This window comes from Acanthaster planci, linkage group LG09 (assembly GCF_054643075.1).
Source record: "Acanthaster planci isolate LZ-2023a linkage group LG09, COTS_SCS, whole genome shotgun sequence".
NCBI lineage: Eukaryota > Metazoa > Echinodermata > Asteroidea > Valvatida > Acanthasteridae > Acanthaster > Acanthaster planci.
Genome location: NC_141785.1, coordinates 7400281 through 7414034, shown reverse-complemented (window position 1 = coordinate 7414034; position 13754 = coordinate 7400281). Strand labels below are relative to the sequence as shown.

The 13754-nt window shown below is 42.4% G+C and overlaps 1 long non-coding RNA gene across 9 annotated transcripts in view; it reads left to right on the top strand.

Annotated features, from left to right (window-relative positions):
* The first annotated feature begins 2654 nt into the window (after positions 1–2654).
* LOC110988308 (uncharacterized) overlaps positions 2655–13754 on the top strand; it is a 31000-nt gene continuing 19900 nt past the window's right edge. For 5 of the 9 annotated variants that reach the window (XR_015426410.1, XR_015426408.1, XR_015426409.1 and 2 more), the window contains exon 1: positions 2668–2740. This is a non-coding gene — a long non-coding RNA (uncharacterized LOC110988308). The other 4 variants (XR_015426414.1, XR_015426411.1, XR_015426413.1 and 1 more) reach the window with 3 other exon arrangements.

Genomic DNA, 13754 nt, shown 5'->3' with positions numbered 1-13754 from the left:
TGATGGAATGATGAAAAATTCATTTAAATGTACAAGTAATGTTTAATTCATGGAAAGCATTTTTTGACCAGATCCCACAAAATTGGCCGAAGGGCTGTTTGTGCAGTACATGTAGTGTAGTTCAGTTTGGTTTCTATCGATCTGTGTTGTGTTTGCATTTGTTGTGGGAAGCCTTTAATTCCCAAGTGGCTCTGGCAAGTTATGACTCGTCGTTTTGTTAGAGTGGGTGATACATAAATACTGGGAATTAACATGTAAGTGTGTGTGTACTTATGCGAAGCTATAAATTTACTTACAAAATTTTAACTGTGAGATATCAGTGGATCACCAACACATCTCTTGCAAGATTTTGGTAGTGATCTGTATGCAAGACCCATGTCTCACATGCCAATATAAAGCACTAAGTTTCATTGTAGTGAGCACTTTTACCTTTTGAAAATTGGACCCATTTGTGCATGCTTTGTAATGACCTGGTGTATGCACAATATAGTACACACAATAACCATATTCATATTCAAGATGGGTTTCCTGATAAATTCTATTCCCTATTTCCACTATCCACCACAGCCTCAATGGGCCTGTTTCTTTCACAGTGGATCCAAATCACAATCAGTGATTTGCCACTGGTTTACTGATACCCGAACCCTCCTAATGGATAGCACAAACTAGCCCTGGGATCACTGATCACTATCCGGATATGTGAGAAATAACAGTGTGTGCCCGAATCACCATGCACAAACAAAGCCACTGGAAAATTAACTTTTTGGGCCTCCAAACATGTGCTGCCACCACATTCTGTGCAGCAGGGCAATTATCATTTGTCATTTATCCAAGTGTTTGAGCAGTGTCAAGCAATGACCAAATACACTGTGGGTTAGAGACTTCAAATATTTGACGTAAAATAGCCCTGTCATTGAATAAAATGAATGCACACGTGAGCATATGCAAAACAGCCTTTAACTCAAAGACAGCAAGAGTCCGGCACAACAACCTAAGCCATTGCACAAGGAACAGATTTTGAATCTACCTGTGAGAGACATGAACACATTTGGGCCTTCAAAACTGATGCACCTTGTGGCTTTCTCTCTGTTGGTATGACATCACTATGGCCTTCTAATGCACCACTAAGGGACAAAATTCCCCTCCGTGCTGTTCAACAATATACATTAGACACAGTTTATAAGTCCTTGGAAATCAGGTCAATTAAACTGGGTACTTTTATGTCACAGTGTCTCTGAATAGCTTGTCATTATGTCTTTCATTACACACCGGGCTGACAACTCTTGAGCAGAAGTCTTTGGAATATTAGGTTATTCTCATGCATATTTGGAATTTTCATGCCAAAATTAAATGAAATGAAAGCTCATTTAAAAAATTCCTTGGGGCCTTTACACTTTGTCCAACACTAAAAAATAAAGGTACTGTAAGTGTAGGTGGCCATTTGTGACAAAATTTATTGCCAGGAAAATGTTTCATTTCTGATTTGCTGTTTCATTATTTCAATAGATTTGTGGTATTTTAAAAACCTTGTAAATGGAGAAAATAACCTTTGTCAACACTATTGGGACCACACATGATGGTGTATTTAAAGGGTAACAGAAATAGAAAACATTTAGTTCATATGAAGTATTTTAAAATAACAATAAATATGTAACCATTTCAAAAACATTTAATGTTTACCCCATTAATTGTGACCCCAAAATGAATAAAAAAATCCTGCGTTTCCCCACTCACAAAAATTCCCATTTTGGCCGTTTACGATCCCAAGTCCCAGGCTTATTGGATGATGTCATCGCCAGAACGCTGTACAGTGTACATGTATATGTACGTGTACACTGCGCACATGAAACCGGCTTGGCCCACAGGCAATCACTGTCTCAGTTCAAGGTAGAAATTCAAAAGACTCAGTCCTACCATGTATTTCTTTAGGTCAAATAGGCCTACGGAAAAAAAAATCAGTACTAGAACATGTGCCATACTGCTCATCTCATTTTCTCTGCCAAAAAAACCCTCTCAACCCTTGAGCTTAAACTCTAGCTTTGTGCATCTTTTTAAGTGGGGCCTCAAACAACACAAAGTTCACTCTGCATTGCATGTACATGTAACTTCCACCCCATCTTGAGGGCAAATTTCTCAGATCTTTGTTGTTGGTTACTTAACTGTGAGGGTAGCAGTGAACCACAGAGGAATGCAGACCACTCATTCGAGAGTTTCTGGCCAGCTTATTAGCATTAATAGTGCCCCCCCCACAGTATCTTTTGCAAATACTTGCCAGGAGCAACTCTCTTGGTCTTTGAGCTTTCATATGAGAGCAGAATGGCTTAAAAATGGTCCTAAGTGCCCGAGAAAGTTGAGGGTTGCCACTTGAAAAACGGCTGCAATCTGACTTCGAAAAATCACTTTTTTGGGGGTGATTTTGTTTTGTGGGAATAATTAAAAATGTAATTGGTTAAACCACAAAAAATTGAAAAGAAATTGAAAGATTAGGGACTAGACAATAATTTCATTTGTGTTTCTGAAATCTCAGGGATGTTGGTATGCATGTTATTGGGCCCTGGACAGTGCTGATTTTACACTGTTTTCAAAGGGGCTTGTACCCAGAGCGCTCAGCTCAGACTGTAACTGGTCACAGCGCCCTCGCTTGGTGGCAGTTTGTGCTTCACACGTATCCTGTGCCACCTTGTCACCGGTCTGGCCATGCTGCATGCACGTGTAGGCTCTTGATTGCTTAACAATTCAGGTAGTGTCTTGATTTTTCACTCTAAGACCTTCATTTTATTGGAATTTTGATTGATGGTGTAATTTTAGTAGTGTGTTGACATTAAAAAAGGATTAATAAGTAAGAATAGGTTTGATTAGAAAATACAAGCGTCAGTAATTTCAGCCATGTCAGCCAAGATGGCTCCCTAGCACATGTACTTCGAGAGTCTAATATTATAAATATAGGTCACCACTCCTACCTCCAGAACCCGGACTGGTCGATAAGATACTACATGTACCATGTACCAATGGGCTCTTCCAAAACTTTGGCAGCAGTTTAGATGTCTTGACATGGAACAGCCGTCGAGACGATGAGGGGTCAAGTGACGTAATGTTCAAGGACTTTATTTTAAAGATGGGGACTGTGAGAGCAAGCCCGTGAGATTGAATGGATAAAGGCAAAAAGACTGGAAAATACCTTATTAACGTGAGTGAAATCATTCAATAAATGGTTTTTAGAAAGCAGAGAGGTCAAGAATCATGTTCGTGTGCAAAAGAAATTGTGCCCACGATGATAAGTGGGTGCGCCGAAATGTTCAATACGTCGACACGAAATTGCGTATACGGATGAGTGGCTAAGGATGGATTGGGAGTGAGAGTCTGTGCCACACTAGTGGGGCTAGGGAGTGGATAGACATGATAGAGAACATCAAGAACAAAGATGGCGGATACATGCACATACCGTAACTTAATTTTGGTTTTGGTAAAATAGAAAACACTCCTAATAAGGAAAATAAAACCCAGGGCAAATACATGTAGGCTATTGGAGAGACTTTACCCTGACCATTTAATGTGGATTTTATTTGGTGATATTAATTTATGTGAGATGGTAAATGTCATGCCATCTTTTCATTTGGTGTCAAAATGGCGACTCCCACATGTATCTCGACCTTTAGCACTCCTTTTGCACTTCAACGTTTGTAATCAACGACCCGGGAACTGTTCCCGAGAACTGTTCGCGAGTCCCATGAGAATGGGGTTTCTAATAGGCCCGTGGGGTCCGACGTCCACTCCTTGTGGGAGAGGAACTACTGTAGGAGCGGACGTCGTACCCCACAGTTCTGGGGGTAACTAACTGTGATACTGCGGTCATTGGTGGGCTCAGTGCATGCACAGTCTGATAAACATGAACGGCATGAATGGAGCGACAGTCAGCTGGTAGAAGCGAGGAATTGGTGAGCAATAATCTCTTTTTTTTTTCAAAAATACTCTGTCTCACGCTCTGAAACTTTTGTTTAATATCCCCGTTTTAGGAGGTAGGTATAAATTAAGCAGGTATGCTGACAGGGGAAATTTGATTTCTTACAGCTGTGAACCATTTCACCACAAAAATTTGATTCCAAAACACCATAGCGTTGCGACGCCACGTAAACCTTTTCTCCTCCAAGTCACATGGAGGATCACAGAGTTAGTGGGTTAGAGTTCTTGAAGTACATGTACTGTAGCTCCCCCCATGTACAACGCTGCATCTATTTATGGTAATCTGTCACGTGTAGGCCTGTGAATGGATTGTGTATCTTCGGAACAGACTACATTTATCCAGGTTGAATATTTACTTATTCCATGACATTTAATGAACTGTTTGGAGCGAGGATGAAACACCACTGGGTTTTCATTGTCAAATGTTTTGTCGAAATGGTGTAGATTGTTTATCAGTCGTGCCATGGTGTGACATAAGTAATAATTATTTGGAACAACCTGGTTCACCCTCCTTGGCATGTATGTGTGCGATACATCATTTGCTCTTGTAACAGGGAAGTACAGTGTAGATGCACAACAAATTATTACTGCCCTTTTGTGGTTTTTGACTGGTGATTGTAGAACACATTTTTCTATGTAGGCCCTACATGTACTAATGGAACTTCTTTCATTCTTTGTGGGTTTGTGCTACACACTTTCCTGTGCCACCTTGCCACTAGTGTTATGTGGTTCCCGAATTATCAGAGCCGGTGTGGCAGTCTCAGCTGTCTCTTGGTCTCAGCGGTCCCCCTTACCAAATATGGTAAAAATATGTCATACCATCTCTGCGCACAATAACGGGAAAGTTGTCCGTTTAAGCAGCGTGCTGAGCAGTGCAATCCATGCATGCTTCACATTGTATGTCACGTGTACTGTACATAGGCCTACACCAAAGATAGTAGCACCGCTTGTAGTATCGTACCTTTGGCCTACACGTACAGTAGTAACTTGGCTGTCATGGCGGCATGCGAGTTAGTCATGTGGACATCTCAGCACGGAAGACCAACGAGACCGTGCTTGTGTTGTGCTGAAATGTCCGTACGTCGGGGGACCGCTGAGACCGGAGACAGCTGAGACTGCCAAACCGGTTTCGGCTCCAGCTAAGGACTGCGATTCAGAGTCAGAATGGGCTCCCAAAGATATAAAGAAAAACATAAAGGTTTAATAAAACACATTAAAAATCTGTCGCTGCAGCATCACGCCGGTGCCACTCTCGAATGGCACAACGATTGGCTTTTTGTCATTAGTGGGCTTTCACATTATCCACAGTGAGTATTTGAATTTTATTTTTGTCTCTTCGTAGACTAGTCATGGCTGGAATAAATTTGCAACATGTATGCACAACCATGATACAACTCAGTACTGCTTCCTCCTGCACTATTTTCCACTCTACGTACATGTACCGGGTATAAAAATACTCCAATCAGAACAACAACTGATTCGCTGTTGCAAGTACATGTAACTTTACCCATAATACAAATGGAATCGTCGACCATACCATGGAACTTCATGGACTGGATCACGTGTATTTTTTTAACATGCGCCAACATATCGTAAATGGCTATGGACCATGCATAAACTGGTCATTTGTCCACAGTGGGCACATGTAAAACTCCGATACGTCCACTTTCTTGTAAGCTACATGTATGCCATTGCCCGGGTCCATGAATGGAACTAGCTCTGAAGTGAGAAGTTGAGAACCGAGACCCTCGCTGGACAGTAAAAAAGTTGTGGACTCTGGTGCATAAGTTTGGGCAACGGCTAGGCTTTTTCTTAACCACTCGACGATTTTGCCTGGTGTCAAACATGTATATGTGGAAAGTAAATGTACAACATGTCACACGCAAGTACCCACGCAATGTTGAAGTCACAGCCACATGTAAAACAGTCTTCAGCTTCATGGCTTCCGGCCGTCAAAGCTCTGCTGCCCGTGTGTGCAAGAACCAATGTGGTTTGGTACCCAGACACAAGGGTATTTTACAGTTCATTTGTGTACACATTTTCCCTTGTGTGGAGGGTGCCCTGCAATAATATACAGCATGCTATACATACATGGACACGCGGGAGCGGTGACTCGGATTCGACGTTTGCTTATCACCCACTGGTGCTGAGTGGTGATGTGACTGGGACTCGGATTTGGTGTTTGGAGTCAGCTCTTTGAATGTGGAACCGCCAATGGTGGGTACCCGGTTCTTCACAAAAGCAGAGCCTCTGATTCCGATTTTTTTTTGAACAGCGGTTCCACTTGGAACTGGGAGTACTGCACAAGCCTACTTGCCACCATCCTGGCCATGCCGCTTAAAACCTCAGTTTGAGACTGACAATTAAAAGTTTGTATTGAGCTCCATACCTGTTTATCGTTTGAAAACTACTTTCTGTTTGCCATAAAGCCAATTTGAACCCAGGTACAATACCGCTGCCACAGTTCCATGTACATGATCCCCGTCGTCTGCAGAGAAAAGATGAGGTTTATGGGAAAACTGTTTCCACCAGTACCCGGCACCCAGGAGAGTGCAATCCAATACAAATTAATAGCAGGTGCTCAGTATACTACAAACCTGTACAGGTGACACATCTCCTCATAGGTACATGTATGTCAGTGCTATGTAATGCTTTAGAAAATGACTAAGGCTGTTTTCTGGATTTTCAACAACTTTCACTAGAACGTTCTTAGATATGTGTCAATCAGGTATTTTGTGCTTTGTCTTAGCTGCTTGTAATCAACAGCAAAAGATCCACAGCATCTGAAATTGGACTAAAGTAGGAAGAGTAAAAAGTACAAAATGAAACGTCTGCATCAATAAAGATACTGCCTTCAGTATCAAGAAAGTGCTGATGCACGCAAAAACTACGCATCCAGAGACAAGCTTATTATTTCATCAAGAAACTTTATTCCATCGAAATTCATATTAAAACATTACCAAACCCCCAAGAACCACTGTTCTTATAGAATAGATTAATTCTACACATCGTGTACCCACAAACCCTGTCTCTGCCAGAACCTCCGTTCTTATTGAAGAGGTTGATTCTACACATGGTGTACCCAGAAACCTTCTCTCAGCCAGAACCACCGTTCTTATAGAAGAGATTGATTCTACAGATGGTGTACCCACAAACCTTCTCTTTGTCAGAACCGTCATTCTTATAGAAGAGATTGATTCTACACATGGTGTACCCACAAACCACCTCTCTGCCAGAACCTCCGTTCTTATCGAAGAGATTGATTCTACACATGGTGTACCCAGAAACCTTCTCTGGCAGAACCACCATTCTTATAGAAGAGATTGATTCTACACATGGTGTACCCACAAACCTTCTCTTCGTCAGAAGTGGGATTCTTATAGAAGAGATTGATACTACACACGGTGTACCAACAAGCCTTCTCTGAGCCAGAACCACCGTTTTATAGAAGAGATGATTCTACACATGGTGTACCCTAAAACTTTCTCTCTGCCAGAACCTCCATTCTTATCGAAGAGATTGATTCTACACATGGTGTACCCACAAACCTCCTCTCTGTCAGAACCTCTGTTCTTATTGAAGAGGTTGATTCTACACATGGTGTACCCAGAAACCTTCTCTGAGGCAGAACCACCATTTTTATAGAAGAGGTGATTCTACACATGGTGTACCCTAAAACTTTTTCTCTGCCAGAACCTCCGTTCTTATCGAAGAGATGATTCTACACATGGTGTACCCACTAACCTTCCCTCTGCCAGAACCTCCGTTCTTATCGAAGAGATGATTCCACACATGGTGTACCCTCAAACCGTCTCTCTGCCAGAACCTCTGTTCTTATCGAAGAGATTGATTCTACACATGGTGTACCCAGAAACCTTCTCTCAGCCAGAACCTCCGTTCTTATCGAAGAGATTGCTTCTATACATGGTGTGCCCAGAAACCTTCTCTCTGCCAGATCCACCATTCTTAGAGAAGAGATTGATTCTACATATATGGTGTACCCAGAAACCTTGTCTCTGCCAGAACCACCATTCTTGTAGAAGAGATGGATTTTACACATGGTAAACCCACTAACCTTCCCTATGCCAGAACCTCCGTTCTTATCGAAGAGATTGATTCTACACATGGTGTACCCACAAACCTTCTCTCTGTTAGAACCACCGTTCTTATAGAAGAGATTGATTCTACACATGGTGTACCCAGAAAGCTTCTCTCTGCCAGAACCTTCGTTCTTATAGAAGAGATTGATTCTACACATGGTGTACCCACAAACCACCTCTCTGCCAGAACCTCCGTTCTTATCGAAGAGATTGATTCTACACATGGTGTACCCAGAAACCTTCTCTGGCAGAACCACCGTTCTTATAGAAGAGATTGATTCTACACATGGTGTACCCACAAACCTTCTCTTCGTCAGAAGTGGGATTCTTATAGAAGAGATTGATACTACACACGGTGTACCAACAAGCCTTCTCTGAGCCAGAACCACCGTTTTATAGAAGAGATGATTCTACACATGGTGTACCCTAAAACTTTCTCTCTGCCAGAACCTCCATTCTTATCGAAGAGATTGATTCTACACATGGTGTACCCACAAACCTTCTCTCAGCCAGAACCTCCGTTCTTATCAAAGAGATTGATTCTATACATTGTGTACCCAGAAACCTTCTCTCTGTTAGAACCACCATTCTTGTAGAAGAGATGGATTTTACACATGGTGTACCCACAAACCTTCTCTCTGCCAGAACCACCATTCTTCGAGAAGAGATTGATTCTACACATGGTGTACCCAGAAACCTCCTCTCTGTTAGAACCACCGTTCTTATTGAAGAGATTGATTGTACACATGGTGTGCCCATAAATCTTCTCTCGGCCAGAAGCGCCGTTCTTACAGAAAAGATTGATTATACACATGGTGTACCAACAAACCTCCTCTCTGTCAGAACCTCTGTTCTTATTGAAGAGGTTGATTCTACACATGGTGTACCCAGAAACCTTCTCTGAGGCAGAACCACCATTTTTATAGAAGAGGTGATTCTACACATGGTGGACCCTAAAACCTTCTCTCAGCCAGAACCTCCATTCTTATCAAAAGGATTGATTCTATACATGGTGTGCCCAGAAACCTTCTCTCTGCCAAATCCACCATTCTTAGAGAAGAGATTGATTCTACATATATGGTGTACCCAGAAACCCTGTCTCTGCCAGAACCACCATTCTTATAGAAGAGATGGATTTTACACATGGTGTACCCACAAACATTCTCTCTGCCAAAACCACCAATCTTTGAGAAGAGTTTGATTCTACACATGGTGTACCCAGGAACCTTCTCTTTGCCAGAACCACCATTCTTGTAGAAGAGATTGATTCTAGACATGGTGTACCCAGAAACCTTCTCTCTGCCAGAACTTCCGTTCTTATAGAAGAGATTGATTCTACACATGGTGTACCCACAAACCACCTCTCTGCCAGAACCTCCGTTCTTATCGAAGAGATTGCTTCTACACATGGTGTACCCAGAAACCTTCTCTCAGCCAGAACCACCGTTCTTATAGAAGAGATTGATTCTACACGTGGTGTACCCACAAACCTTCTCTTCGTCAGAACCGGCATTCTTATAGAAGAGATTGATTCTACACATGGTGTACCCGGAAACCTTCTCTCTGCCAGAACCACCGTTCTTGTAGAAGAGATTGATTCTAAACATGGTGTACCCAGAAACCTTCTTTCTGCCAGAACTTCCATTCTTATAGAAGAGATTGATTCTACACATGGTGTACCCACAAACCACCTCTCTGCCAGAACCACCGTTCTTATAGAAGAGATTGATTCTCCACACGGTGTACCAACAAACCTTCTCTGAGCCAGAACCACCATTTTTATAGAAGAGATGATTCTACACATGGTGTGCCCAGAAATCTTCTCTCAGCCAGAAGCACTGTTCTTACAGAAAAGATGATTCTACTCATGGTGTACCCACCAACCTTCTCTCTGCCAGAACCTCCGTTCTTATCGAAGAGATTGATTATACACATGGTGTACCAACAAACCTCCTCTCTGCCAGAACCACTGTTGTTATTGAAGAGATTGATTCTACACATGGTGTTTCCCTTAAAACCTTCTCTCAACCAGAACCTCAGTTATTATCGAAGAGATTGATTCTATCCATGGTGTGCCCAGAAACTTTATCTCTGCCAGATCCACCATTACTAGAGAACAGATTGATTCTGCACATATGGTGTACCCAGAAACCCTCTCTCTGCCAGAACCACCATTCTTATAAAAGAGATTGATTCTACACATGGTGTATCCACAAACCTTATCTCTGCCAGAACCACCATTCTTCGAGAAGAGTTTGATTCTACTCGTGGTGTACCCAGAAACCTTCTCTCAGCCAGAAGCACCGTTCTTACAGAAAAGATGATTCTACTCATGGTGTACCCACCAACCTTCTCTTCGTCAGAACCGGCATTCTTATAGAAGAGATTGATTCTAACATGGTGTACAAACAAACCTTCTCTGAGCCAGAACCACCGTTTTTATAGAAGAGGTGATTCTACACATGGTGTACCCTCAAACCTTCTCTCTGCCAGAACCTCCGTTCTTATCGAAGAGATTTATTCTACACATGGTGTACCCACAAACCTTCTCTCAGCCAGAACCTCCGTTCTTATCAAAGTGATTGATTCTATACATTGTGTGCCCAGAAACCTTCTCTCTGCCAAATCCACCATTCTTAGAGAAGAGATTGATTCTACATATATGGTGTACCCAGAAACTTTCTCTCTGCCAGAATCACCATTCTTGTAGAAGAGATGGATTCTACACATGGTGTACCAACAAACCTTCTCTGATCCAGGACCACCGTTTTTATAGAAGAGATGATTCTACACATAGTGTGCCCAGAAACCTTCTCTCAGCCAAAAGCACTGTTCTTATTGAAGAGGTTGATTTTACACATGGTGTACCCACAAACCATCTCTCTGCCAGAACCTCCATTCTTATCGAAGAGATTGATTCTACACATGGTGTACCCACAAACCTTCACTCAGCCAGAACCTCCAATTTTATCAAAGAGATTGATTCTATTAATGGTGTGCCCAGAAACCTTCTCTCTGCTAGATCCATCATTCTTAGAGAAGAGATTGATTCTACATATATGGTGTACCCAGAAACCCTGTCTCTGCCAGAACCACCATTCTTATACAAGAGATGGATTTTACACATGGTGTACCCACAAACCTTATCTCTGCCAGAACCACCATTCTTGTAGAAGAGTTTGATTCTACACATGGTGTACCCAGGAACCTTCTCTCAGCCAGAACCACCGTTCTTATAGAAGAGATTGATTCTACACGTGGTGTACCCACAAACCTTCTCTTCGTCAGAACCAGCATTCTTGTAGAAGAGATTGATTCTACACATGGTGTACCCGGAAACCTTCTCTCTGCCAGAACCACCGTTCTTATAGAAGAGATTGATTCTAAACATGGTGTACCCAGAAACCTTCTTTCTGCCAGAACTTCCATTCTTATAGAAGAGATTGATTCTACACATGGTGTACCCACAAACCACCTCTCTGCCAGAACCTCCGTTCTTATCGAAGAGATTGATTCTACATGTGGTGTACCCAGAAACCTTCTCTCAGCCAGAACCACCGTCCTTATAGAAGAGATTGATTCTACACATGGTGTACCAACAAACCTTCTCTGAGCCAGAATCACCGTTTTTATAGAAGAGATGATTCTACACATGGTGTGCCCAGAAACCTTCTCTCAGCCAGAAGCACTGTTCTTACAGAAAAAATGATTCTACTCATGGTGTACCCACCAACCTTCTCTCTGCCAGCACCTCCGTTCTTATCGAAGAGATTGATTATACACATGGTGTACCAACAAACCTCCTCTCTGCCAGAACCACTGTTGTTATTGAAGAGATTGATTCTACACATGGTGTACCCTAAAACTTTCTCTCTGCCAGAACCTCTGTTCTTATCGAAGAGATTGATTCTACACATGGTGTACCCACAAACCTTCTCTCAACCAGAACCTCCGTTATTATCGAAGAGATTGATTCTATCCATGGTGTGCCCAGAAACTTTCTCTTTGCCAGATCCTCCATTCTTAGAGAACAGATTGATTCTGCACATATGGTGTACCCAGAAACCCTCTCTCTGCCAGAACCACCATTCTTATAGAAGAGATGGATTTTACACATGGTGTATCCACAAACCTTCTCTTTGCCAGAACCACCATTCTTATAGAATAGATTGATTCTACACATGGTGCACCAACAAACCTTCTCTCTGCCAGAACCTCTGTTCTTATCGAAGAGATTGATTCTACACATGGTGTACCCACAAACCTTCTCTCAACCAGAACCTCAGTTATTATCGAAGAGATAGATTCTATCCATGGTGTGCCCAGAAACTTTCTCTCTGCCAGATCCACCATTCTTAGAGAACAGATTGATTCTGCACATATGGGGTACCCAGAAACCCTCTCTCTGCCAGAACCACCATTCTTATAGAAGAGATGGATTTTACACATGGTGTACCCACAAACCTTATCTCTGCCAGAACCACCATTCTTCGAGAAGAGTTTGATTCTACTCGTAGTGTACCCAGAAACCTTCTCTCAGCCAGAAGCACCGTTCTTACAGAAAAGATGATTCTACTCATGGTGTACCCACCAATCTTCTCTCTGCCAGAACCTCCGTTCTTATCGAAGAGATTGATTATACACATGGTGTACCAACAAACCTCCTCTCTGCCAGAACCACTGTTCTTATTGAAGAGGTTGATTCTACACATGGTGTACCCAGAAACCTTCTCTCTGCCAGAACCTCTGTTCTTATAGAAGAGATTGATTCTACCCATGGTGTACCCACAAACCACCTCTCTGCCAGAACCACCATTCTTATAGAAGAGATGGATTTTACACATGGTGTATCCACAAACCTTCTCTTTGCCAGAACCACCATTCTTATAGAATAGATTGATTCTACACATGGTGCACCAACAAACCTTCTCTCTGCCAGAACCTCTGTTCTTATCGAAGAGATTGATTCTACACATGGTGTACCCACAAACCTTCTCTCAACCAGAACCTCAGTTATTATCGAAGAGATAGATTCTATCCATGGTGTGCCCAGAAACTTTCTCTCTGCCAGATCCACCATTCTTAGAGAACAGATTGATTCTGCACATATGGGGTACCCAGAAACCCTCTCTCTGCCAGAACCACCATTCTTATAGAAGAGATGGATTTTACACATGGTGTACCCACAAACCTTATCTCTGCCAGAACCACCATTCTTCGAGAAGAGTTTGATTCTACTCGTAGTGTACCCAGAAACCTTCTCTCAGCCAGAAGCACCGTTCTTACAGAAAAGATGATTCTACTCATGGTGTACCCACCAATCTTCTCTCTGCCAGAACCTCCGTTCTTATCGAAGAGATTGATTATACACATGGTGTACCAACAAACCTCCTCTCTGCCAGAACCACTGTTCTTATTGAAGAGGTTGATTCTACACATGGTGTACCCAGAAACCTTCTCTCTGCCAGAACCTCTGTTCTTATAGAAGAGATTGATTCTACCCATGGTGTACCCACAAACCACCTCTCTGCCAGAACCTCCGTTCTTATCGAAGAGATTGATTCTACACATGGTGTACCCAGAAACCTTCTCTCTGCCAGAACCACCGTTCTTATAGAAGAGATTGATTCTACACATGGTGTACCCACAAACCTTCTCTTCGTCAGAACCGGCATTCTTATAGAAGAGATTGAT